This window comes from Triturus cristatus, chromosome 2_1 (assembly GCF_964204655.1).
Source record: "Triturus cristatus chromosome 2_1, aTriCri1.1, whole genome shotgun sequence".
NCBI classification, from domain to species: domain Eukaryota; kingdom Metazoa; phylum Chordata; class Amphibia; order Caudata; family Salamandridae; genus Triturus; species Triturus cristatus.
Window position 1 is genome coordinate 272,657,181 of NC_140581.1, and position 27,727 is coordinate 272,684,907.

A 27,727-nucleotide genomic window follows, 5' to 3' on the forward strand; every position below is an offset into this window, starting at 1 on the left:
TTCACTGTTACAATGGAATGGAGGGCTACTAGAGCACTTCCATTTTGCATACAATAATTCTACACAACAAAATGGCTTTGTGCAAAATGGTTTATATAAATGTTTTTTTTATAATTGATATATACTTCAAGAAACAAGAAATAACTTTCAACTGGCACTTTAATAATAACACTGCACATACACTTTCTCAGGAATAACTGTGTACTGTACCTTTGATGGAACCTCGTATAAAGGATCTTGAACAAGTATCCTAACATTAATATTGTATTAGTATTTTTCAAACTATTGCATTCTCATCCCATCCCTTCGACTCCAATATACCCTTATTTTTATGAACCTGCTCTTTTACAACCAAACCGATAGGAGGGGCCCCTCCATCTGTTATCTGTTACTTAGTATTTGTACTGTATATAAATAATAATTTCATATACTTAAGTATATGTGTGATAACAAATCGTAATGCCTCATTTCTGCATGATTTGCAAAAAACAAGAATTAGCTATTGTTAAATTATTGTACTTTACATGATTTCAATGTGAAACATTGTTGATGAATTGCTTTATAAGGGAAACAAAAACGAGGTCTAGTTATGACCTGAATAGTAAACAATGTTGATGGACTATGGTCACAAATATTTTAAACGGACTAGCTAGACATCAGGACTCTATGGTCCTGTGGAAGGTAACTTGCCGAAACGCACACACACACACATATATATACATAAACATATATACATATATATACACATATATATATATATATATACATATACATATTACCTACTGGCGGTCGCCAGTAGGTAGTTATAGTTAGGACCCTCTTACCATAGGAAATCCGCAACATTCTATTTTGAATAACTTTGGCGCCGGTCGACGAATCCTCGCCAAATTTTCAAAATAGGTGGGGCGCTGCGCTCCGCTCCTACCCTGAAAGTCTCGGGGGGATTCGTCAAGCGGGGGCTGAGATAAAAGGGGGGTCCCAAAACGCGTTTTTCCCATGCATTTTTCCATAGGACCTTTAGACACAGCTACAGCCCGAACGGCTGAACAGAGTTCCTTGAAATTTTGCAGAGAGGTAGTCCTCAGGTCAAGGAAGTGCCTTTTGTAGGTTTGGTGTAAATATGTTCAGTAGATTCTGAGAAAATAGCCTTTAAATCAATATATATATCTGAGCCAGCTTACGGTGCGCTTACGGTGCGCTTACCGTACGCGTACGGTGACGTGCGCGAGCGCGATTCTGATTGGCTGATAGATCTTAGTAAACATTCGAATCGGTCGAAACCAGGAACCGGCGGCCGCCATTTTCTCTCTCGCACTCTGAGTGGGGATTAAAAAACAAAGGACAAAAACATGTAAAGGGGCTGTTTAGACAGCTCCTAAGCACCTAGCCATGTTGGGGGAGTCCCCAAAGATCCCCCAAGGCCAAAAACGGAATTTTAATTTTTTCGATAATTTCGCCGATTACGCTTACCGTACGCGTACGGTAAAAAGTTTTAAAAATAAAAAAATTATCCATACTCTCCCCACCCCATGAGCAAAAGGTGCCCGATGGGCACCATTTGTGCATGGCATATTACAGATGTGAAAAATTAAAATATTACCTTTCACAACGAAGCGCATCATATGTCCTCCATGTGCGCACGAAGCGCATCGTGCGTACATGGCCCATCTAGCGTAACGTGGGCACGCGGTGCACGTAGCGCACCGCGTGCCCACCGTGCGTGCACGGCACTAACTGCGTAAAGTGGGTGCGCGGTGCGCGAAGCGCACCGTGCGCGCACGGAAAGAAATGCGTTAAGTGGGCGCGCACGCCACGAATGGCGTAAAGTAACTTAGCATTTAAAAAAACGTACAAATTCACTGAAAAAACCATAGGTTTCACACACGTTATAGTTAGGAATTAGCATTTAAAAAACCTTGCAAATTCACTGAAAAAACAAAAGGTTTCACACTTGTTATAGTTAGCGGAAATTTTACTGATAAAAAACCAATGAAATTCCCCCGTTATAGTTAGTGCAGGCAACTATAACTCACGCGACCGCAATCTTCTGCTGATGACATATGTGTCTTTATGAAAAAAATATATTTGTAATATATGTATAGCTAAAAATTTATGGAAGAAGACATGGGCAAATAAGTGTCTAAATACAGTATTAGCATCAGCAGAGGATTGCGGTCGCGTGAGTTATAGTTGCCTGCACTAACTATAACGGGGGAATTTCATTGGTTTTTTATCAGTAAAATTTCCGCTAACTATAACATGTGTGAAACCTATGGTTTTTTCAGTGAATATATATATATACATATACATACATACATATATATATATATATATATATATATATATATATATATATATATATATATATATATATATATATATATATATATGCCTAATCTTCAAAGACACATAAATACTGTTGAAAAGGATGACTTTTAAAAAGTAATTTACTTGCGATGTAAAGACTCCTGATGCACTTACCTGCAATTGAATGACTAGCTAAGTAAAATGTGCAAGGTAAAGATTGAAAATCAGTAACTGAAACAAAGGATTTGCAGACATAACAGTAGTACAAGTTTGAAAAACTAACCAGTGTGGAAAGAATGGGACGTGTTGCATCATCGTGGGAAAGACACAGAATCCCCTTGGCACACCCTCTCCTCCAAGAGGTTTTGATACGAGGGGCTGACGTGACACATGCGCACTCACCTGGGGGACCTGTTACCCTATGCAATAGAATGGTAAAGTGAGAGAAGGGACTGTGTGTTGGCCAGGAGCTGCATTTACGCTCTGTCCCCATTATTATTATCCTGCATCCAATGTGGCAAACTTTATTATAGACCTAAACACGCATACACCTACATCCTACAACACTAACTGCTTTTTCAGGATGGTTTTAGAGGAATCCAGGATCCTAAACAATTACATATTTGACTTAGAAAAAAGGAAGTGAAACAAAACACAAGAGCTTAAGAAAAAGTACAGTCGTGATATAGGACAGCATGTACCAAACAGAAAGCATGCAAATAAAAAATAACACACCTTTGACATGTATTAATTCAGATAAACAGACAAGGGCTTATCACAGTCTGGATAAATATTGTGTTTGGAAGCAGAAGTCATACAATCATTACTTAGGAAACATGTTGATGGAGGAGTAAATTGATGCTTACTGTGCATCATAATACGTGACATTCCCTCGGTTTACAGATTAAAGTAGAACAAGAAAGTTGCTTGGTTACAGTAAAGTTTAACCCTTGTCAAATCTGAATACAGAATTGGAAAAATGACACATTCCTCAATGGTGCACCAAATGCATTGTAAAAGCACAGGGCTTCAGATGGCCCTCAAAGTGATGCATGATACAAAGATGGTTTAATAGGGTGTACTACTTACGTACTGCACAGTGTAATTCATAAAGGTACAAGTGGAAATCTGTACCTCTACCCCGTTATCTTTTCTATAGGGAGATACTAACATGTAAGTTTAGTACTTAGCAGTTAATGTGAGAGGGGCATACTTTCTACTAAATGGGTTGGAATTAGGGCGAAGTAAAGAGTGGTTTAGATAGAGTTAGGGAGGGGTTTAGAGAGGTACATACATCCACCTACCCACAAAAAAGTAAACCCTTTGCTATTCACAATTTGCACTTCTTCACTCGCTTCAGCACGTCTGCAGTTTCTTCAGCCACACAAGACCCAAAACAGTAGCAAATGTATTCAAGCTCAGAGCTGCAGTAAGTGCACACATGGCCAACCACTGTTACTGCAACACCCTCCCATTTAAAATATTGGAAGCAGGGATTTTAAATAAAACCCAATAGGAAATAATGTCAAATTAAATTAAATTATGTAAACTAGTTAAAATATAAATAATGGTGAGATCTTTTAAAATTTACACTTCATATAAATTATTTTAATGTAACATATATTCAGAAATAATTCAACTTTAAAAAAACCTGAAATAAAGTATATAGTTTTGTAGTATTTTTTATTTTATCCTACATTTAAATATATAACGTTCAGGGTGCTGATCTCCCTACGCTAAAGTATATGGAAAATAAAAAAGGATATTAAACTTGAAAAAATACTAACTATATTTTTATAATAAATATTGATGTAAATTAATGTTTTATGTTAATTTTAAATGTAGAACAAAATATAAAATGCTACACCGCTATTAATTTAAGTTTGTAATAAATATTTAATTAATTATATTAATTTGAATATACTAAATAAAATTAATTTTTTTAATGTTTTATTAAAAATCCCATCTAAAGTACAATGTTTATATTTATTTATTATGTATTAAAAGTTAGAAAAGACTACATTTGTTTTTAAATTATAAAAAGAATTGAAATATTTTATCATAAAATAATATGTATTGTTATGTTTACATTTTTAACATCAAATTAACATTATGTATACATTTAAAAAGTCGAAATAAATTAATTTAATATAACATTATATAACATTATTTACAAATGGTTCAAGGTCCCTGCCTCCATTATTTTCTGTGTGAGGTTGTTGTATTACACCAGTGGTGGGCCACGTGTGGTGCTGGACTTAATCCAGCTCTAAGTTTAGTTGGGGCCACATGTACGAAGCATTTTTGCTGATCGGGCCATTTCCAACCGCAAAAATGCTTCTACATATATACAAAACACAAATTGTGATTCAGTAACACGTTTTCAAATCGCAATTTGTGTTTGCGATTTGGTATTTGGGAGGGGAGTGTTTAGTGTGTTCCATCGAAATACCGAATCTAAATGGGATGTATGAATGTTTTGCGATCGAATTACAGTTGCAAAACATTCATATTTTACCGACTGCTTGAAGGAGGAGGCAACCCATTCGCAAATGAGAAGGGCTTCCAAGGGGACCTCTTTGAGAATGGAAAACAAATATTTCTGACCACTGTCTACTCTCACAAAATAAAACTGCAAACTTACATTTTTCTTTTTAAACACATCCTATTTTCCTTTAAGGAAAATGAGCTGCATTTTTAAAAAAAAGATTGCTTTATTAAAAGCACTGACAGACATGGTAGTCTGATGACCTCAGCAGGCCACCATACCTCTGATGGCCGCAATTCCTAATCGGTTTCAAATTGAGACCTACCTTATTAATATGCATGAGGTGGGTCTATTTGCAACTAGGGGTGGGCGGAATTTTCGAAATTAACTTTCGCAAACTATCGCGAAAATGCTAAAAATCTCCGCAAACACACCGGAAATATCGTGAAGACGCGGAAGTTTTTTTTCCCGCCTGTTCGCGGTATTTTTTGCGTGATCGCGGGTCGCCAACTTACCCATGCGGTTGCTCACGGGCGCGGCTATCTTGTTTTCACTTGTCCCGCCCTCTCGCGATGCTTACTTCCTGTTCCGGGTCGCGCAATGCATGTTCGCGCCTGTTCGCGACCGCTTTTACTTGATCGCGTTGCTTTTTGCATGCTCGGGGAGAAAATATCGCGCGAACTTGCGCGCGTGGTCGCAATGGGCGCGGCCATCTTGTTTTTCACTCTATTGCATGGTTCTGGGGCCTGATTTTGAATCCTCCCTACATCTTTTCAATCCTTTGTTTAAAGCCCCTTTTTTTATCTTTCTTATTTATTATTTCTCTAACTATTTTCCTGCTTCTATATTTTTGGTTTTCGTCTACTTTTTTTTAGTTTTTTGTCTACTTTTTCTCTCTTTCTATTGCCTGCTATTTATTTCCTTTACTTCTTTAATTTTATTACCTTTTCTTTCCCGCCCCGTCCCAGAACCATGTCTAAGGGTAGGGCTGGTCGCCGTCGCAGCCAGAGCTGCGACCGCCTTCCTTGCGGAAGGCGGCGCCCACAAGGGGTGCAGGTACGGGCCTTATTTGGGGCGGTGGAGTTGGCTGCACTCATTTTCTTTGTGCAGCGCCACCTCCCATCAACCCTGGCAGCAGGTGGCAGGCCTGGGTCCGGGTACGGCCTCCGGGAGCGTCGGCAGTGGTGGGGGAAGGTGCGCCGGGCAGTGTCGCGCTTCTATGGGGTTCGGCGCACCCAGGCACAGCTGACGCACCGGTGGTCCAACATCCTGGACCGTGAGCAGGACCTGCTGGACCTGCTAGGAGTGGAGGTCCCGGGGCTTTGTGAGTAACTATTTAATTATTGCTACTTTGTGTCTGTTCTTCTGCTCTGTGTTATATATTGCGAATATCATTCTTTTCTTCCAACCAGCTAGAATGTTGCTGCTTACATTCCAGGTTAATTACGTTTAAAAGTCTTCTGTGATTATGACACAGGTGCTCTTCTGCGCTACTACTAGTCTTACTTGTTTGCAACTTTGCGTTTGCGCTCGCTTAGCGTGATTCTGTAAGAGTTTATTTTAGAGAAATTAAGTTATGTAATGCTACAGTGACTCTAGTCCACTCTTTACTTTGTCCTGTCACTAAGAGATAGGGGCGGATTGATACTTAGGTTTAGATACTTTGTATGAGTTTCTAATTTGTTAGTGGTATGCGTGATGCCCCCTCAGTTACGTGACGTGCTGCTAGACTACGGCAGTCTTTATTAGAACCTTTTCTAGTTTGTTCAATGATTGGTGGTAATTGGCTTAGCACTAGCAGAACATCAGCATCAATGAACCCACAATTTGGTGTATACAAAAAATGTAGTCATGTGTCCTCCATTTGACCATATGCATTGTTGAGGAAAAAAAGAAATGGAAATGCATACTTAATGTACAATTGGCATGCCTGGAATAGGTGGGCTAGGTCGGGTGGTACGTCGTACTTAGGCTTGGTTGTAACTTAGTATTCTGGAATCAGAATGGAAGACTGGATTACTGTTGATAAATAGTAACTTAAGTAGTCGATCCGCGAATCCCCCGATACTACTTGTTGACCAGATGAGATCGGTCAATTTAGTTATTCCAATTGTTGTATACATAAGTGTTTTTTGACCGTTGTTGAATAATATTGTATTCGTTTGACACCATCCATCAATGTTTGTCTCTTTCTTATATCTTTCCTGTTCATCAGCACCCAGGGGCAGACAGACAGGGAGTGGGGAGTCGGCGGGACAACAGTCCGAACAGCACCACCAGGAGGACACCAAAGAGGGCTCCTCTGCTTGCCCCAGTAAGTCTTCTTGTTTTTAATAATATTTCTTATTCCATAACTTTTACTGCACCATATTTTTCACAAACTATTGTTTCAGTTTCCATATGCTATTTTTTTTACCAACAATTATCCTTCGTTCTGTACAGTATCAAAAATCTTGTTATCCCTGCTTCTGCTATGATGACTCTCAGTACTACTACTACTATCAGTCTGTCTGTACTGTAGTAGCTCAACTTGCCCAGTTGGCCAGTGCCACTCTTTATGTGAAAGGTTGTAATAAAACCCAGATTCACCAGTAGCTCTAGCCATTGAGTCCAGTCCTTTGGGTCGTCCTCTTGTACTACTTCTAGTCTTATTGATCTTGAGTCTTTGTTAATCTTGAGGCTTTGAAAATTCACAGCAACAAATGCCCAACCAGATTTATTACTATTTTGATATGATAGCCTATAGGACATACTACTACTGTTGTAGGGATCTTGCACATACAGACCTCTGCACAAGAAAATAGGATGTTGGTGATGGTAGGTTGGACCTTCCTCACACACCTCAATCAGAAATTCAGAACCCACCACAATCCCCTGCTCGACTATAGTACTGTCTTGTCATAACTATTAGGTCTCCTAACCCTCCCCCCAAGATACCCAACAAGTAGACAACCCAGAACATAACACACCCAACCTCTCAGTCATGGAAGCAATGGACATGCACACCCTTACTTTAATTTGCTCACTCGTGTAAGTTAGTCCACACCAAATACCACCAAGTCTATGTAAGTTCAAAATGTTTATTTTGAATTGAGAAGCTCTGTACATTGTTCTATTATAAAATGCAGCACCAACCGGAAAATCAATAACATTAAAACAATAAACATTGTTACACTTACTTACAGTTGGGAATTAAATCATGATAACTGAACAGTGGTGGAAGGCAGCACCACCATCCCCTAGGAATTTAGTTTATATAAATTTATAAATGAAGATGTGAGTGAAGGGACCCCTCACCTTAGAAGAACCTAGTACTGGTAGTTGTTGCATCATTCAGAAGCTCTGCAAAGCTCTGGTTCGTAGAAGGGAATCTGAAAAATGAAATGGTGCGAGTTAGTATATTGCAAGCATTTCTCAGCCGTGCCAAAAAGTGTAGCATTTATGGATAAGCAATATGGATTAACAGTACACCAGTACTTCATAAAAAAGTGGCTTGTTAATGTTTTTGTTGACCGCTTGTACGCAGCCGTAGACAGTAGCAGTGTGAGGCAGGTCATGTGGGCTCAAAGGTGTCTTATACAAAAAGCTGCAAGGTAACGTCACATGTGCAAAAATAAAAGACACAAAGGTAAAATGGTTGCATGGCTCGGGCTAACTAAGCAAAGGCTAGAATGACCATATATAACTATTAGGTGCCGATTAGGATCCTGGAAAAAATGTCCCCAACCGAATTGAATCTGGACTTTTTTCCGTACAAATGGTAAAAGCGCCGTACAAACTGCCAAGTACGATTCGTATGGGAAAAAGTCCATACAAATCGCATTGGGAAAATTCCCCCACACGTCCTCGGGTCGGGAAAAGTCTCCGACACGTCCCCGGACATTTTTACGTACAAATGGGAAAACTGAAGTCCAAATGCGCAAGTACGATCCGTCCCATCCATCCGATTGTACAACTGTATGGAAAAAAGACCGTCCGGAGCGAACTCCCATAGCAACCATGGAGATGTCCAAACAAGTGCCCGGTACGCGCCGTACCCCTTCCCCGCCCCGTATGTTCGCGCCGTACCCCCAGCCCCCCCGCGGATGGGCGCGCCGTACCCCCAGCCCCCTCGCGGATGGGCGCGCTGTACCCCCCAGCCCCCCGTATGTACGGAGCGTACCCCCAGCCCCCCATATGTACGGAGCGTACCCCCACCCCCGTATGTACGGAGCGTACCCCCAAGCCCCCCGTATGTACGGAGCGTACCCCCCAGCCCCCCGTATGTACGGAGCGTACCCCCACCCCCGTATGTATGGTGCGGACCCCCAGCGCGTAGGGGGGTCCGCACCGTACATACGGGGGTGGGGGTACGCTCCGTACATACGGGGGGCTGGGGGGTACGGGGGTACGCTCCGTACATACGGGAGGCTGGGGGGTACGCTCCGTACATACGGGGGGCTGGGGGGTACGGGGGTACGCTCCGTACATACAGGGGGCTGGGGGGTACGCTCCGTACATACGGGGGGCTGGGGGGTACGGGGGTACGCTCCGTACATACGGGGGGCGGGAGGGGTACGGCACGTACCGGGCCCCCTAATCAGCTTGCATCGCTGCGTACTTAGCTATTCCGGCACTTTTTAGGTGGCGTAAAAATTTTCCCATCCGGACTGCAGTCGGTGTGAATCGTAATTGCTGGTACGTAAAAACAGGCCTAACTCCGTCCGGACGTCACGTCCGCGGTGTCCCGGATCACATTTGTATGTATTTTTCTGTCGGTTGGTCTTTTTTCCGATTCGTACGGAAATGGTGTTTCCGTACGAATCGTAATTGCATGTTTGTAAAGTTTTACAACCCGGTACGAGTCAGAAAAAGCTCCGACCCACGGTTTGTACCGGGATTTTCCAGGATCGTAATCGGCCCCTTAGTGTCTACTCTACTACTACCTGATTTGTACTAGTGATGTATGTTAGTATTAACTCATTTTTCAACCTTGCTATTGATCAATAGGGGGAGGTGTATATGACGCCTAATAAATGTGTAATGTTTTCTAGGCGCACTACCGACCACCATTGCCGGGGCCAGCGAAGGTGACGCGGAGGGAGAGGATGCAGCAGTTGCTGCAGATACTGACGGATCGGTAGGGGGAGTGGCAGCACCAGTGGCGGGCGGTGGTAAGTTAGATTCATAATCCTTAACTATTGTTGAACTTGACAGTTCACTCACTGCAAGGGTGTACTGTATATGTATACTGTATTATTGAGACTTAGGGCCCCATTAGGATGGCGGGCGTATTGCCCCCGCCGGGCCGGCGGTATTCACCGTCGACACCGCAGGGGCAAACCTCCCGCCATCCCTGTGGAAAAGAGTCAGACCCCCCACATGTCGACCAGGTGGAAAAGGGTTCAATATGGCGGTGGTGTCTCTCTGAACACATCACCAGCCATATAATCTGCATTTTGGAATGCCTTTGCGTGGCGGCATTGACGTCCGCCATGGAAAGGCATGCAGATATTGCAGAGTATGCTTGGGGGCCCCCATGGAGGGTACCTACCTATGCTATGGTACCCCCCCCTGCCTTTCAAAGCAAAACGTGACAGGCTCCGTGCGGGGCCTGTCATGTTGTGTTTGGAAAAGCAGCACAACATGTATTTTTAGCATTGCTTTCGGCACCGCCAACCAGAATGTAAAAAAAACAGGATGCGCCCGCCACTGTGCCGGGCGCATCATCCGAATTAATTGTCCCCACGGGACCCCCACCCTTTTTAGCGTGAGGATGGCGGGCGGACAAAGTCCACCCGCCATCCGATGTCCTAAGTAAGTATGAGTTATTGTGAACGTTTGAGGAGTGAACTAGAAGACTAGAATCCCTTTAATTGGCATAGGAGCGGGAGTATTGAGTAAACAATGGCCTCATCTATCTGATTTCAACTCCGCTTTGAAAGTTTTATGGAGAAGAGCACCTGGTGCACTGTTCAACTAAAAAGTGAAAGACGGGTGGAAGGAAGAAGGCGAGATTTAAAATGTAATGTACTACTGTGCTTTATAGTGCTACTCTACCATGCCACTATGTGTATAAATAATTAACTTGTCTTACTGTTTTTCTAAGAGTATATTTTGCAATTGTCTTGTTTTTTACTTTTTGATACACAGCTACTCCTAAACTCAATCGAAAGGAGTTGGCCGCGAAGGCACGGCGCCGGAAGCTGGAGGCAATCCAGCGTGAATACCGGTGGCTGGTGGTCTTGGCAGAGGAGGAGGAGGAGACTGCAGCAGCAATTGAAGTCTCCTCCAGTGCCCCGGGCCCCAGCCATCGCCCTCCAGCGGTACGGCGCCACCGTCTGGCAGCTGCCCGCCGCCACCGCAGTGCCATCTCTGGTGTCCCCCCCCCCATTGTGGCTGCAACCTCCGCGCCCTCAGACGCCGCTTCGCCCGTTTAGAGGAGCAGATGCGTGTCCTCCTTGAGTCCCGCCCCACACCTTAGTCCCTGTCATCAAGTTCTGCCCCTTTTTAAATACTTGTTTGGGTGGGTGGGAACTGGTTTGGGCGTTGGGTTTTTGCTTTACGGACTTTTTCTCCTGGACTTTCCTACGGACATTGGTTGGGGTTAGGGAGGGGGGTGGGTCAGCTTTTGTGGGTTTAGTTTATTTTGGTTAGGGTAAATTAAATATATTTTTCTATGTTACATGCAATGTTGTTAATGTTTTGTAGGTGGGGTAACTGTTTTACATCACACTGTTTCCTTGCTGGTGCAGGGCCGCCCATAGCCTGTGTTTGATTTAAATAATTGGCTGACTGTGTAAGACACAAACAGATAGATGCGACACACCTCACTGATTGACTTGTCCTTCTAGTACTCTCAGTCTGTCCTCTAGTCTATGCATTCTTTATCTGGACTGGTGTGTGAAATTGAAATCATTGAAAACATGTCCATTATTAATTCTGCCTCCCCCAAACTTCTCTCTTACCTGTGCTTGATGTTTATGTTTAACTTAGGCACAGCAATGGCTGCATGGTGAAGATGGTTTCCTTTTTCTAACATGCCATGATTGGGGTGGTGGTGGTGGTAGTATAGTAGTAGTAGTAGACACTGGCAGGGCGGCAGCATTTGCAAAAAAAGAAAAGGAGACAGTCAATCGCCTTTGAGAGACTGTTTGAGGAGTAGTAGAATGAAGTACAGTACAGAACTTACCGAGCAACAATAATATGCTAAAATATTTTACAACAAAACATAATGGTGGTTGGGATAGCCTACTAGACAGAGTTACAAACTATAGTTGTGTCAAGTCACTTGACTAGGCCTACAGCCTAACAGATAGTGCTGTGTATGAGGAATGACAACAAACAAATTCAATCAATGCCGGCAATTAATGCTGAGGTATATGTTCCTTTGTTAAATAAAATAACCTCTAAAATATCCTACTCATGGGTGGGCAAGCAGAAGAAGATCATCGCTCTGCCTTGAAATTGAATTACTGTTGCTTTCGCCACATCCGCCCCAGCAAGTGTGTGATTAAGTATTGGTGTACATTTAATTTAGTCACACCTCGACAATAAGTCACACAGCCCGGGGGAAGAGGGTTAGGGTGTCTTGAATGGATGGAAAGGGTTTTTTTGGGAAAGGTTTGACATTGAAAAACAGTATGCATGGACAAACAAACAACAATCTTTGAAGACTACCATATCCATATGTTAAGGGGGAAAAAGGAAATGCATGCATGATGATGAGAGACCCGGATTACATACACTTCTTGTTCTGTTGTTCCGGCCTTAATACTTTTACAGATAGCAAATAGAAATTTTAAATATTGGTAGGGATGAATCGTAAACAGAGAGCAAACCTAATGATGATAATACCAACAACAAGAACACACTGTTGTAAAGATTGTATACAAAAAAAATATTCAAATTATTTAAAAGAAGATAAAAGTTGATACTGTTACTGTGTTATCCTGGTAAAAAATGTGGACTGGATTTGCATCTCGGCATTCATCTTGGTCCTCTCATCCATCAATCTTGGGTGTGTTTTCTCGATTTATTGGTAAGGTAAGTGTGCATTGTAATGTTTTCCAAAGCATAGGGCAAGGCCCGGCCTGTAATTGTAGATGGAAAACCAAAGGGGATATTGAGAAACAAAGTTGAAACAAATGCACAAGTTATGGTGTAGTGCAACAAGAACACTTTCTGAGGTGGCATGTATGCATCATCTCTAGTCTCTACTCTAGTCTGTTTCCAGCATTGACCTTCAACAATAACAGGAGAGGGCAGGCCCACAGTGACAGGCCTGACGGCACGTTGCTTAGCAGTAGCACATCCTACTTAGACTTTAGAGCACTTTTTTTTTTTTTTTAAAGAGTTGGACAAAGGCAAAGCACATTATCCATTCCAAACATAGCATTTTACAGTTTAAGTTAGTAAATCAATGCACCGCAGTCATCCCACCGCTACACTCTATTCCACTTCTACACAGACATTTGGGTCTGCTGTGGTTGTTGTTGACGTGTTTACCTTTAGGCTTTTAAGTTTTATGCCACTCATGAAACGTCCTCCTGACTTCATCATCATCTCCGATACTTTTACTGACTGACTGTGAAGATCGGCCTGCAGTAGAAGTAAAATTGTTATTACACAACAAGAGTAGAAATATTATTGACTTGAGTCAGTCTTTAGTTTGTACAGAAAGATAGATTACTAGTACACTTTGACTTCACTTTGTGCACAACAAACAAACAACGAAAACACAAACACCAATCGCTCAGAGTCAGGTGTCCAATGCATGCCATTAATTGTCATTACCTGTTCCTTCTCATCTTAAGTTAACGGGCTGTCTATTTCGCCATCATCATGGACGGTGCTGTTGTGTCAATCATACTCATTGCGCAGATCGAGTGAGTCCCCTTCCTGTATTGAATTAAAAGCAATGTATCACCAAGCTGCATGAGAAGTACAAATTTCTTATTTGCAAGAAGGGGAAAATTGAATTCACCTTGAGTTAAGTTTAGTGTGTTCTGTAGAAAAATGATTAGTGGCAGTGCTCAATTACATAACTTCATGCACAACAAACACAACAAAATCATTCAGTCTGCGTCTATGCGTCCAATGCATGGCATCAATCATTACCTGTTCCATCTTATTTTCAATTAATGGGCAGTCTCTCTCGGCTCTGAAAGGTGGATAGCTATAGTAGTCATCTGATTCATGCTCCACTTCTTTTGGCAGGACTAGGAAAGTTTAAATTTGCTCTTCTAGTTTACCATCATCTAATCATCATTCATGAGGGCAGGGCAATGGATTTGGGCGGAAGATGGAGCGGAGGAGCTGGATTCGGAGGACTGTACTGTCAAATTACAGACACCTGAAACTTGTATATTAAATAAGAAGAGTAGAAGACGGTGGTAATGGATTTGTTGTGATTCACAAGTTTGTAACCGGAACGGCAGACACACAAATAAAGGGGGGAAAAAAGGGAGGAAGACAGTAAGTGCAAGCCTAATTGTGAGGGAAGTATAGCTCGTCCTCAAACTCTGGGGGGGTCAGCCAGTAGTAGGTAATCATCATGTGACACACTACTTCCGTCAACTGAGCCGCTGTCCTCATCTTCCTCCATTGCTTCATGTATTGTATAATTCGGTGGTATGAAGTGCTGATTCATTTTGATCATTGTGAACCTCTCCACGTTTTTGGGTGAGAGACTGGTCCTTCTCAATGTTACAATGGAACCAGCAGCACTGAAAACACGTTCAGAAGAGACACTTGCGACAGGGCAAGCCAGATAGCTTATCGCCAGCCTGCTGAGCAGTGGCCATTCTGACCTTTTCCTATACCAATACTGCAATGGGTTTTGATCAATGTATACCTCTGTTGGGTCGTCCAGATTGGCCTGGACCATCCGCTCAATGTTCAGGGGTGCTGCTGGTAAGCTTTCGTGCTCTTTTCTCTGTGCATCAGCACTGTGCTTATTAATGCCTAACTGTACATACCAATCGTCTAATGATTGTACTGGGCCTAATGATCCAGTTATTGTTGCTGTTGTCGATGAGTGTTGTGATCCAAACGCACTGCCCTCAGCCGACAAAGTTGCACTTGATCCTGCATGGCCTGCTGCAGTACTTCTTGTGGGTTGATCTTGCGGGCTTTTAATTAGCAGCCGTTCGTTTTCCAACTTACTGGCCGCTTCAGCTATACAAGTTTTGTAGCGGGCAACATCAATCTCGGAAAAAGCAAAGAATGTCTTCAGTCCAAATTTTGCACGTGGATCCAGAATTGTGGCACAAATGTAATGTTCTTGTGACAAAATTTTATTTAGTATCCTTACATTTTCAGCTAAGCGACAGGCTAAGCTCTCCACCAAGTGATAGGCTTCCCTTTTGTCCTCTACACCTTTGTATGATTCAGACACATTCTTCAGCTGATGCTCTAGCATTTGCAATAATGGGATAGCTTGGCCCATTGTACAGTCCTCCTTGCTGGCTTCACGTGTGAAGACCTCAAAAGGACAAAGCATCTCAGTCAGGCATTTAATTAGGCTCCATTGCTCCATCTCAAGATTCATGCCTTTAACAGTAGCATCCCCTCTTCTTTTCCAGACATATTCATGGAGTGATCTGTACTGCTCATACAGACGATCAAGCATGTAATACGTTGAGTTCCAACCAGTGTTAGAAGTGGGGGGGAACGGAAGGGCATGGCGTGCCCCTACTTTTAAAAATTATGCTAGTCCGTTCCCCTACTTCTTGATTTAAAAAAAGCGTCCCGGGACTGCCCTAATTCAGGCCCGGTTCTAGTAAGGGCTTGAAGGCAGGCGCGAAACGCCATGGGGCTCAAAGTGCTTCAAAGCCCCCCCCGCCCCACCTCCCCCGTCGTGTGTGTGTGCTCGGGCGCGCACACACAGACCGTTTTTGAGATTATCGCAGCCGTACCTGAGTACTTCACAGGTCTTTAAAAGACCATTTACATGTTAACGAGGCTTTGTTTATTTTTTCACCCCTTCATCTCCAACAGGGGCATGGCAAAAGGCGACAAATCCTTTCTTTGGCCTTGGTAACCTTTGCCTACTGTCCTGCTGCGTGGATATTCTTTTTCTATGCAGCGCAGGAGAAAATAAATTTGTTTATTTTGATTCACCTTTCCCAACCCCTGCAGCTGCTTATCACTTCAGGCTGCGACACTGAGATTGACTAATGGAGTAGGTAGGAGAATGTGTCACTATTTGTTTTTCTTTTTAAATTCTGCACAGGCCCTGCAGGACATGTACTTTGTGTGTGCTTCATTTAATCCGTTTTTATCATTATCATGGCTGATGCAGGACAACAATAGGACAATAAAAAAATGCCCAGATAACGCTGGGGATTAATGATCCTGCTGGAGAGCAATCATTTCTCTGTTAGTAGTTAAGTGCAGATGAACTGTATTTTATGCGGAAGCTCAGTGGGTTACTGTCATTGTGACAGAGATCCTTGTGTTACTTGCAGTTCAGAAGTTACAATCCTAACATAGGACAGTGACCAATGAACTGTCATCAAAGAGCTGTATGCAAACCTGAATGATATAGTTAGAACTTCGCGTTTTTTGTTTTGTGATATAGTTAGAACTTCCTCAGTCTTTCATCATTCTAATGTTGCTAAAATGAGTATCTTTGGGCAGATATACATTTATATCAGTAAAGCCAACCCCTAACCACTGGAGTACTCTTTAAATCCTGAGTTTGTGCTTCTCCAGACCAAACCCTCTTAAAATAACTGCCCACCAGTATGGATGACATGTGATTCATACACCTTGTAATCCTCATTGGCTTATGTGACATTCCCTGTAGGCTGATTTACATACTTGTATGATTCGTTGTCTCTGTATAATGTGTGCGTGGTGTAAAGTACTGACACACACTACACTGATATGAGTAGCGCTACACAACAAATGAAATGCATATGAGAGAGGGGCTACATAAAGATGAGGGGCACTGTTGGAGGGTGGCAGTGAGGGAATCCGAGGAGGAGGTAGTGGGAGGGGCTATGGAGCGATGAGGGGCACTGTTGGAGGGTGGCAGTGAGGGAATCCGAGGAAGAGGTCATGGGGGGAGGGGGGAGCTAGGGAGAGATGAGGGGCACTGCTGGAGGATGGTAGTGAGGGATTCTGAGGAGAAGGTCATGAGGGGGAGGGGCTACAGCGAAATGAGGGGCACTGGTGGAGGGTGGCAGTGAGGGAATCCGAGGAGGTGGTCATGAGGGGGAGGGGCTATGGGGAGATGAGGAGCACTTGTGGCGTATGGCAGTGATTATTGGTGTGGCGCCAAAAAAGACTTTCGCATCAGCGCTAAAGCCGGCCTTGTCATGGCCTTTCTGTTTTTGTTTATTTATTTAGCAGTCGGGTCATAAGGGCTACTGTGGAACATACTTGAAAGTGTGTGCTAATTATATTTACTGCTATATTCAATGTTTTAAGTTTGAAGGTGATTTTACTAATGTTTTTACCGGGAAAAATGAAAGTGGAGCCCGATGGTGCCTGATATGGGGCTGGGGCCCAAGGTCAGCTGTGAGATAAGGTGCACTGAGAGGAGTAGTGGATAATCAAGCCTGTAAGGGAGTGCGTTGCGGAGTCTGGGGTCAGGTGGAGGTAGCAATGAAGAGGGATCCTCCATGAAGGCTCGAACAGAGGGAGCCCAAGTAGTGTCACTTGCCTGATACTACCACCTCAGAAACCTCCTCTTCCCATCAAAGGAAAATTACATAGAAAAAACAGTTTTTGAGAGTGATAATATTTAGAAAGAGATTTGGAAAAGAGTGCGATTTACTGGGCCTTGTAAGACTAAGAAGAGATAAAGGAGGGCCCGGAGGATTTGCAGTCTGGGTGTTGCTACTCCCAAGATAATTTTGAAAAAAAAACTATAGGGTCAAATACTGCATTTTATTTTCAACACCCCATTTTTACACAAATTCTCTCAAAAGCCATTACTGTGCCAAGACAACATCCCCAGGAGTTGACCACATTTTGTTTCAAGATGCACAATATGTTCCTCCCATAAGTAAATATTTACCTCCACTTTGCCAAGGCCTGTGTTTTGTCCTGCTTGCTCACATGTTATCTCACTCAGGCTCACTACCCCCATTATTCATTCTCATTCACTTTCCCTTTTACTCAAAATTGCTCACTTGCACTCACTCTTCAACATTCGGTATCACATTCTCACTCACTCAGTCTCACCACTTTTTCCTACTCTGATTACCTCATTCTAACTTACAGTTTCACTTACTCTACTTGACTCCTTCTCACTCACTTTCTCTCACTTTCATCGACATACACTCTTTCACTCATGCTCAGTTACATTCAGGCACTCAATCATTCACACCCACATTTACTTACTCGCACTCATTCTTCTTTGCAGGACACTTGAATACATATGTGCTATACTATGTTTGAGCAGCTAGCTGGCTGACATGAATAAGAATTATTTATTTATTTATCTCACTTGTAATGCACACTCTCACCTAACAGGCATCCTGGCGCTGACAATCAAGAGTGCACAATTTGTGGATAAGAAGGAGCCCTTGTGGGTTTCCGTGAGTCAGATCAGATTCTCTTGAAGAGTTCCTTTGTCTCTGAGCCCTGCTTAACACATGTGTACAGGAGGAGCCCTATATTCATGTCCTCAATGTTTGAGACAAAAAATACTCATTGATTTCTGAACGAGAGTAAAAGCGTTAAGGTAACATGTCGTTCCTACTTATATTTTGCATGCTTTACATAATCCTGCATTCCCTATGAGTATTTGCTTTTCCTAGAATGTTGTTACTTTTTTTCAGGCTCTGCATAATTTGAAATGAGTCACATCCAGGTGCTTATAATGGGGCAGAATTGGGTTGTAGGTGAAGACAGTGTGAGTTTCACTCAGTGGGGCAGAAGGGTGTTCGGTGGGGATAGGATGTGGCATTATGGCCAGAGCTACCAAATTTGGAACTGGGGAACCTGGTTCAGCCTTCATGCCTTGTCCATCAGACCACTCCTGAGGGAGCACCCATGATAGACTTTAGAAGGCCCCACTAGACCTTAGAAGCCCTGGTCTCTTAGCACCAGCAGGTGAACCCTACCGGTGGCCAGTTGGGTAAACTTGAAGCCCTGTCCACCACAATTCATACCCAGGTTCACCACCAGTCTTGCGGGCAGGTCTACAAAGCAGCACACCCTAGAGCAGCAGTGGCTTTGTCACACAGTAGTTTTCCTGCAATAATAAAAGTCTCCCACACAACCCCACAAGGACTTGTAATCCTGGGAATGCGGCAAAATCTTGCGCTGCCCCAGAGGAGGCATAACTAGGAGAAATATCTTTATTTCTCCTTGCTTTTTCCTCTTTCAAACTGTGCTTTATTCTGCAGCCCACATAGAAAGATGAAAAAGCCTCTCAAGATTGTTTTTGTACAGGAAGGTGCCCCTTCCTGCACAAAAACAATCCTGCATGCAAAGGAGGCACCCTTGCACCATGGGGCAAGTGTGCCTGCGTTGAAATGGCGCCAGTGCAGGGGGAAAAGACCGGAATGCACCATATTGGATAAATACGGCACATTCCCGCCCTTTCCCTGTGACGCAGGGCAGCGCAGCAAAGTAACTTGCTGTGCTGCCCTGCGCCACCATTCCCATAAATATGTCCCTAAGTTCACAAATAGTAAATTGACCACACTAATTATCTGTGTAAGAGCATGTATTGATAAACACAATGAGCCACTGACCTTTTTCTTGGACCTTGTTGAGTTGCCAAGCACAGCAGCAGATCTAATCTTAGATACCTTACTTGCATGCTTAGAGAGACACGGTTTTACTGATGAGTATTTAAAAAGTCATTTGGTTCAGCTTGTAACAGATGGTGCTTCCAATATGATAGGTAGGAAATCCGGTGTGGCAACTCTTCTGAAACTGAAATATCCACAGTTGAGTGTATGGCACTGTGCTAACCACAAGCTGGAGCTTGCTGTGGGTGATGTTTGTAAAGAAGTCGCAGGCATTAATCAGCTCAAATTGTTTTTGGATAAACTATATACCACCTACCATGCCTCCGAAAAATCAGAGAGAGCTTGGGGAATGTGCTCTGGAGGTAGAAGTAAGACTTCTGGCAATTGGAAAGGTGCTAGATATACGTTGGGTGTCCTCAAGTGAAAGATCTGTGAGAGCTGTTTGGAATAACTACAAAGGACTTATTAAACATTTCATGGAATCTTCCGAAGACTCAACGAGGAGTTACATTGAGCAGAGGAAATATGCTGGTTTAAACCGTTTATTAACCTCCCTGGTGTTTGTTGAAAATATGGGCATTTTATATGATGGTCTCACAGAATTGGGTGACCTATCCAGAAGGCTGCAGCGGCGTGATATGACCATATATGAGGCCGATCGTTCAATACAGATGCAGGTTTTAGTGTTTGAATCAATGGCTGATGCACCTGGGCCCTTTGTTTGCTACAACTGCATTAGATGCTGCTGAACGGATGCAGTTTGCTGGTGTAGGACTGCAACAGAACAAAGGCTGTGTTAGCATCAATAGGGCACAGTTCTTTAGGAGCTTAGCAAATAACCTGCGAAAAAGGATGACAATGTCTAATGCATCAAATGTTTCTAGATGCACAACCACAAACAATGATGAAATAGAATACAAATAGTTAGTACATAGAATGAAACTCCTACAACCAGTTTATTGGCCAGATCCAGTAGACATCTTATACGGTGAGGGAGAATTACAAAACCTTGGTAGCAGGTTGCATGTATTTGATACCAGGCAGTACATCCTTGGTTTCAGAGAGTACAAACAAAATAAAAATGGCATCTCTGAAAGCCTGAAACCATTAATGCACATTATAAACACCTTTTTTACCTCAACTGCTGAATGTGAACGGGGCTTTAGTGTAATGAATGATGTGCTCACACCACTGCGGAACAGAATATCAATCAATCGTCTGTCTTCTACAATGTTCATAAATATCATGGGGCCACCTGTCATAGAATTTAAACCTGAATTTTATGTTCAGAAATGGTTAGAAAAAGGGAGGAGAAGTGCAGATGAAAGAAACTACATGGCTCGGAGACAAATGGCTTATGATTCCACTTATAACCGTATTTGGAATATTCTGTGATTGGAAACATGTCCCACATTGTAAATGAATTAAATATAAACAACTTATATATTAAACCTCAAATAAACATGTTTATTGATTCTTTGAATTGAATAACGTTATAAGCTGTAACTGGTCAGTGAAATGCCAAACGTTCAAAAATTGGTATGTTTTGCTATTTCTAGCCACACCTCCGACTCCGCTCACTAATCCAATCCTTGGGTTATTTCCGCCCCCTGAGTCTCCGCCCTACTTTTTTTTCCCCACTTCGACCACTGGTTCCAACGTGTTGCCACCTCCTGGATGAGTGCCTTGACTGCCATCCTATGTTCACGTTGGATGATCCTCAGTTGCTTCTGAGCTTTAAAAGATTGGCTGAAATGAGTGCATATTCTTCGGCAGATGGCCAGTAAATTGCTGACTATGGGTTCTTTTTTCAGAAAGTCTTAAACTATAATGTTTATGCAGTGGGCCAAACACGGAACCCTGAAATAGGAACCAAGTTCCATGGCCTTAAGTACATTACTGCCATTGTCTGTGGCAACAAAACCAATACTAAGCCCTCTTGGCCGCAGCCATTCCAAAACCTTGCTGCGAAACTCGTGTAAAATGTTTTCAGCCGTATGAGATTTCTCCATGGCGAACATGGCTACAGTTGCATGTTTCCGAGTACCTCTAAAAATCGCAGCTGTGTCAACAGCACCTCGTGCAGATAGCTTATCTCTAATCTCCACAAAAGAGACCCAGTGTGCAGTGATGCACATGTAATCTGTGGCTTGGCAACTGGTCCACATGTCTGTTGTCAGGTGGATATTGTGAACAGCACTCTGCTGCAAAGCTTGTCCAACCAATTCCAGCACATCATGATGTAGTGCCGGAACAGCAATTCTTGCAAAATAGGACCGGCTGGGAACCTTCCATTTAGGGCAGATGGCTGACACAAATTCAAGGAAACCCACCCCTTCCACAAATGAAAAAGGAAGAAGGTCCAGCGCTAACATTTTGGCCAGCTTCGCATTGTACAATCGTGCCGTTGGGTGGTTGCGTTGGAACTGCCCCTCCAACCTAAACATGCTCTCAATGGTAGGCTGGATTACTTTCCTTTGTGGTGCTGTTTTCATTAACCCACTTAGGCTCAACGACACAGTTTGTCTCATTGCGGTACTCGGTCGCCTTGGTGTCTCAGCCTGACTCTGAGTATGGCTCTTACCGCGGTGCCACTCTGATGTTACTGAGGAGGATGTGAGCAGTACCACTGCACTACTGGGGACAGGGCTAGAAATGCCTCCCTCTTCTTCACCTTCCACCGCAATAATATCGCTCCCCGATTCTTCCTGACCAACTTTAATGGGTTGAGTTTTTCTACTTTCTTTTAACTGAAGTAGGTGATTCTCATAGACGATAGTGTGGTGTATTCTGAGATGACTTGCTTGTCCTCCGGTACCATAGTTTGTACCAAGCTTACCACGCCGAACACCTTGCCGACAAATTGAGCATATAGCAACGTTCTCCTCCTTGGTGCTAACAGAAAAGAAGTCTCAAACTGGGGAGGAGAACTTTCTGGCACTGCTGGATGTGCCACTTTCAATACCAGATGAACTGGAGAGTGTGCTTGAAATGTGACCCTGTGCACCTAGACTGTGACTTTTACTACCACTACCTACTGAGATGGTTGAGCTGGATGTAGGTCCCTGCCGGGCCTTGGAAAATATGGCAGCTGGAGGTAGTGGTGGTGTAACCTGTGTTGGTGATATCCGTACTACATCCCGCTCAGTAGCAGCCTTTCTGGATAGGGTGAGAATGTTGGTCTCCAGTCCCTTTGGGGCGGGAGTAATGTGCGTGATGACTGGCTCGTCTTCAGCAACATCACCCCCCTCTTCTACATCTACCTCCATAACTCTAAGTTTTTCTGGGACCTTCCTTTTCAGAAGCCTTGTCTTGTGGCGTATATCACTCTCAGACTGAGCTGGTGGGTGCCAAGTGGCATCACGATCATCAGAAGCGGGGCTTGAAGAAGATGATGGACTAAGCCTCCTTTTCCTTACTGGTGGTCTGGAAGACAATAGATCTTCTGAAACAGTGGATTGACTTTGCTCCACTTTGTCTGCAGGAAGCTTGATTTCCTGAAATGCCCCTACGTCAGGAGCAACAACTACTATGGTGGGCTGTTGCGGCTGCTGCTGTTCTTGTTGCGGCTGCTGCTGTTCTTGTTGCGGCTGCACACTTATCTGCTGAGTTTGCGCCTGCATTGATTGTGTACTACTTTGCGATAATGACATTTCTTCAACATCGCTGCTCATTAGTAGACTGGCTACCTCTGCGACACTAAAGCCCTTGGGCCTAGGTTGGTGGGGTTGGACCGCTGTGCTGCTCCCAGCTTGGTTCCCAGACAACGCTGCTGCAGGCGTAACTTTTTTGGTGCCAAAAAAAACATTGGCCGGCTCACCACCAGTCGTGGTTAATGGCACTTCCTTTTTCTCACCGGCAACTTTCTTGGTACTGGACCTGGTACCTTTCTTTGGGGCCATCGTCTTCAGATGTCAGGCAGGATGCAGATGCACAACAAGTTCTGGTCACACTTGGACGTGATGCGCAGCAGGACTTCTGTCTGGCTGGCAGTACAACGGGTAGCCAGGTGATGCTGATGACACCTCCTCCTCTGTCTTTTGTGCACCTAAAAGCAAATAAGCCTGGAGAAGAACATCAGTGAAATGTTGCATATGTTGTTGTGGTTCAGTTACTTAGTACTGTACTAGTGCAAACAAAAGATATAGTCTAGCCATTTATGACTTTTTTTGAACAAGGGCTATGTTATACTACTGTGTACAGTCACACACTACACTCTCAGGAAGGATAGGAAAGTTAATAATAACCACCAAAATAAAAATGTAATGGAAGTGGGGTGGACCCTATTTGCCATTAAATTATTTGAGCATATCAGCATCCATGGAGCAGCTGCTGGCAAAGGGGGTGGATGGATGGAAGCAGTAAGCCAAATAGCCAATAGGAAAACCATGCAGGCCTATGGCAAAAGCAGGACACTAATAACTCCCAGTCCAAACACAAAAAAAGGGGCCACCAGCCACATGGACACTCACAAATCACAAACAAGCAGGGGGCCTGGGAAACATCAGGAGCTGACAAAAAGACTATAAAAGCCAAGTAAAGGATGCATGCTAAAGCACACTGCTCTGCCTTTTTAATGCAACAAAATGCAAATACGAACATTCACAGGCCCCAAAAAGGTCTGCAGGGTGCATGCATTGCACACCAACACACCAGACACATACAACAAAAGCATGTCTTTAAGACAACCAACATCAGAAAGTCCACCCCAAAAAAACACACTTCCCCAACTCAATCTAATGCCATCCATGCCCTAAATGATGTCTAAATTCAACAGACCACACAGAAAACACTTGATTAATAAAGCTGTGGCTACCTGCTCTGATCCTAGTGGATGAAAGCAGGCCTGTTGGCAGACAAGGCCAGGCAAGCTTGCAGGCCTAGGCTTCAAAATGGCCACCAGCCACATGGCCAGGCCCAACAACATCAGAAAGCCCACCCCAAAAAAACACACTTCCCCAACTCAATCTAATGCCATCCATGCCCTAAATGATGTCTAAATTCAACAGACCACACAGAAAACACTTGATTAATAAAGCTGTGGCTACCTGCTCTGATCCTAGTGGATGAAAGCAGGCCTGTTGGCAGACAAGGCCAGGCAAGCTTGCAGGCCTAGGCTTCAAAATGGCCACCAGCCACATGGCCAGGCCCAACAACATCAGAAAGCCCATCCCAAAAAAACACACTTCCCCAACTCAATCTAATGCCATCCATGCCCTAAATGATGTCTAAATTAAATAGACCACACAGAAAACACTTGATTAATAAAGCTGTTGCTACCTGCTCTGATCCTAGTGGATGAAAGCAGGCCTGTTGGCAGTCAAGGCCAGGCAAGCTTGCAGGCCTAGGCTTCAAAATGGCCACCAGCCACATGGCCAGGCCCAACAACATCAGAAAGCCCACCCCAAAAAACACACTTCCCCAACTCAATCTAATGCCATCCATGCCCTAAATGATGTCTAAATTCAACAGACCACACAGAAAACACTTGATTAATAAAGCTGTGGCTACCTGCTCTGATCCTAGTGGATGAAAGCAGGCCTGTTGGCAGACAAGGCCAGGCAAGCTTGCAGGCCTAGGCTTCAAAATGGCCACCAGCCACATGGCCAGGCCCAACAACATCAGAAAGCCCACCCCAAAAAACACACACTTCCCCAACTCAATCTAATGCCATCCATGCCCTAAATGATGTCTAAATTCAACAGACCACACAGAAAACACTTGATTAATAAAGCTGTGGCTACCTGCTCTGATCCTAGTGGATGACAGCAGGCCTGTTGGCAGACAAGGCCAGGCAAGCTTTCAGGCCTAGGGTTCAAAATGGCCACCAGCCACATGGCCAGGCCCAACAACATCAGAAAGCCCATCTAAAAAAAACACACTTCCCCAACTCAATCCAATGCCATCCATGCCCTAAATGATGCTTGAAAATGAAATACATTCAAAAAACACCAAAGGAACAGTTGCTTCATCATGCACACACCCATGACTAGCTCGGGCCTACTACTGACTACTACTACCCACAACATTTAAAAAAAAAAAGGAATGATGATAGTTACCAAAAATAAATTGTAGTTACAACAACTGCAATGCCCCCAATCAAACAGACACAACAACCACTTACTTGTAAAATATCCAAATCAAAAAATCCTCAAATCCAATTGCAATGATGCAGCAGACAAAAAGAGTGATCTTTCCAGCTCAAAATCCAAAGGCAGAATGAGCAGGAGATGGACAAAGCACTCGGAGGAGCCTGCTGGACAGGAACAGGAAGTTGGAGATTCTGTGTCACTTCCTCCCTCTCCCCACCTTTTTAAAAAAGGACTCCTTGCACAAAAAAGGACAGCCAAATGTCAATCTGAGGAGTTGTTTTCATCCAAAATCATCATTTGCAGAAGGTTTCATGCTGCTAGAGCTGATATTCTTCTCCAAATTGAAAATTTTACATGTTCGAGTTCTCGAGCTTCACATTACTTATGCCGGATGTCGATGGCGTGTCGAAAATGACTTGATCGCGTTCTCTCGCTCCCTATCGCGTTGGATATGACGTGTTCGAAAGTGTGAGTGCCCTTCCTATCCGTGGTTGGGAGTGGCACTGATTCAATGTTCTGTAATATGGCGATCTGTAACTGCAGACCGGTGGGTGCGCACTGGCATGATTATCTTGCCATTGTAGGCCGCCGTAAGTGTGCACTTTCACCTATGGTGCCCATGGTTGTGTGTGTCACCTGCCAACGCAAGCTTGTGCGTGCGCACAGACACACGTATTAGTTAAACCCACGTCCAGTCTGCTGTGCAGACTCGGGGGGCACACTTGCTCCCCTGGTGCTGGGAACAATGTGTCCAACCTGCCATCGCAGGTCGGTGTGTGCACTAGTGCACGTGTGCCCAGGTAGTGAGGAATACCAGTGTGTTTTCACTGCCTATGAGGCCTGCTCTTCCCATAGGTTAACATGGGGAAGCGATTGACATTACTTCGGACTGTGTGTGTGTGCAGATAATGTGCAGATATTTATATAGCGCAAATCACCAACCGGTCTCTAAGCGCTTGCTTAGGGAACCCGTCCTGGTATTCCCCTGTGAGATAACCCAGCAGGGCATCCACAAGGTGAAAGCCAGGCATCCCGCCGCGAGGGGCCATTGTGGAGATTAAGCAAGCTATTGCCCAGAGTCGCAGAGTGTGAACCCATGAATCGAGTATGCACTGGAGCGAGAATTATCGAGTCCATGGACAATTTATGGACTCAAGACCCAGCCGAGCCGGGAATTGAACCCTGGTCCCGGGCTGACGTCTGCTTCCAGGTCTGCCTACTCTAACCAGTGAGCCACACTTCTCCACTGTGGATTGCAGTAGAGCAGCCTCATGATATTTCTTATCAATGGATTTACAGTGCCAACCCCTTTCTATTGGTAAAGGGGTTTTTGGCATAACTCCAATGGATGCCAGGGGTTGGGGGGAGACCATCTGTGCATTCCCCAATTGACAGTCATCAACCATGGGAACCGGAGACCTCTGCCATTTGAGGGCTGAATGGGTTAAATTGAAGATAGAGGTTTTCATACTTAGCCTCTAGGAGGATCATGGCCACACTAAAACTTAAGATCTGCATTCCAAGGTCCCATGGCAGACAGTTCTACAATTTAGGGGATAGCTAGGATTTTGAGCAGATGAGCGCACTCCCTTTTGTGTGGTGATGACCACGTTTTTTAAGAAAGGTAGGTGGTGCAATAGGGTGAATCCTCCTGAGTATGAGAATAATGTTCAACTTTCAAAAAAGCGCTGACCTCTGAAGAAGAGGGATGTCTTCCATGTACACTCTAAGAAATAGTGTATAATTTTAATTCTTCACTCTTAGACAATTTGTCATAAAATAACTTTATTGAAGTTAACATTCGTTGTTATTTTTTCAATATTGTCATCCGTTATTTCATGATAGCAGTCGTTATTACTTCATAACTATGATTTACAAGAAACAGGAGTTTCTTTATGCCCAATGCATTTCGGGCGGATTGCTGTTCTTCAGGTGCTGTAAAGCTGAAATGTAGAGGAAACTCAGGTTCAGTACAAGGGCAACCGATAGGCCAAAATCATCCACTTAGTGCTGTAGAGAGGTAAAGAGTGCTCATGCATTCATAGCGCGTCAAGTGAGGTAGGTGTATTGTATTTCCGAACATGCACCGTTGTCCCAGTATAATGAGGTCAAGAATTTGGAATAGCACGAGATCAAGATGATAG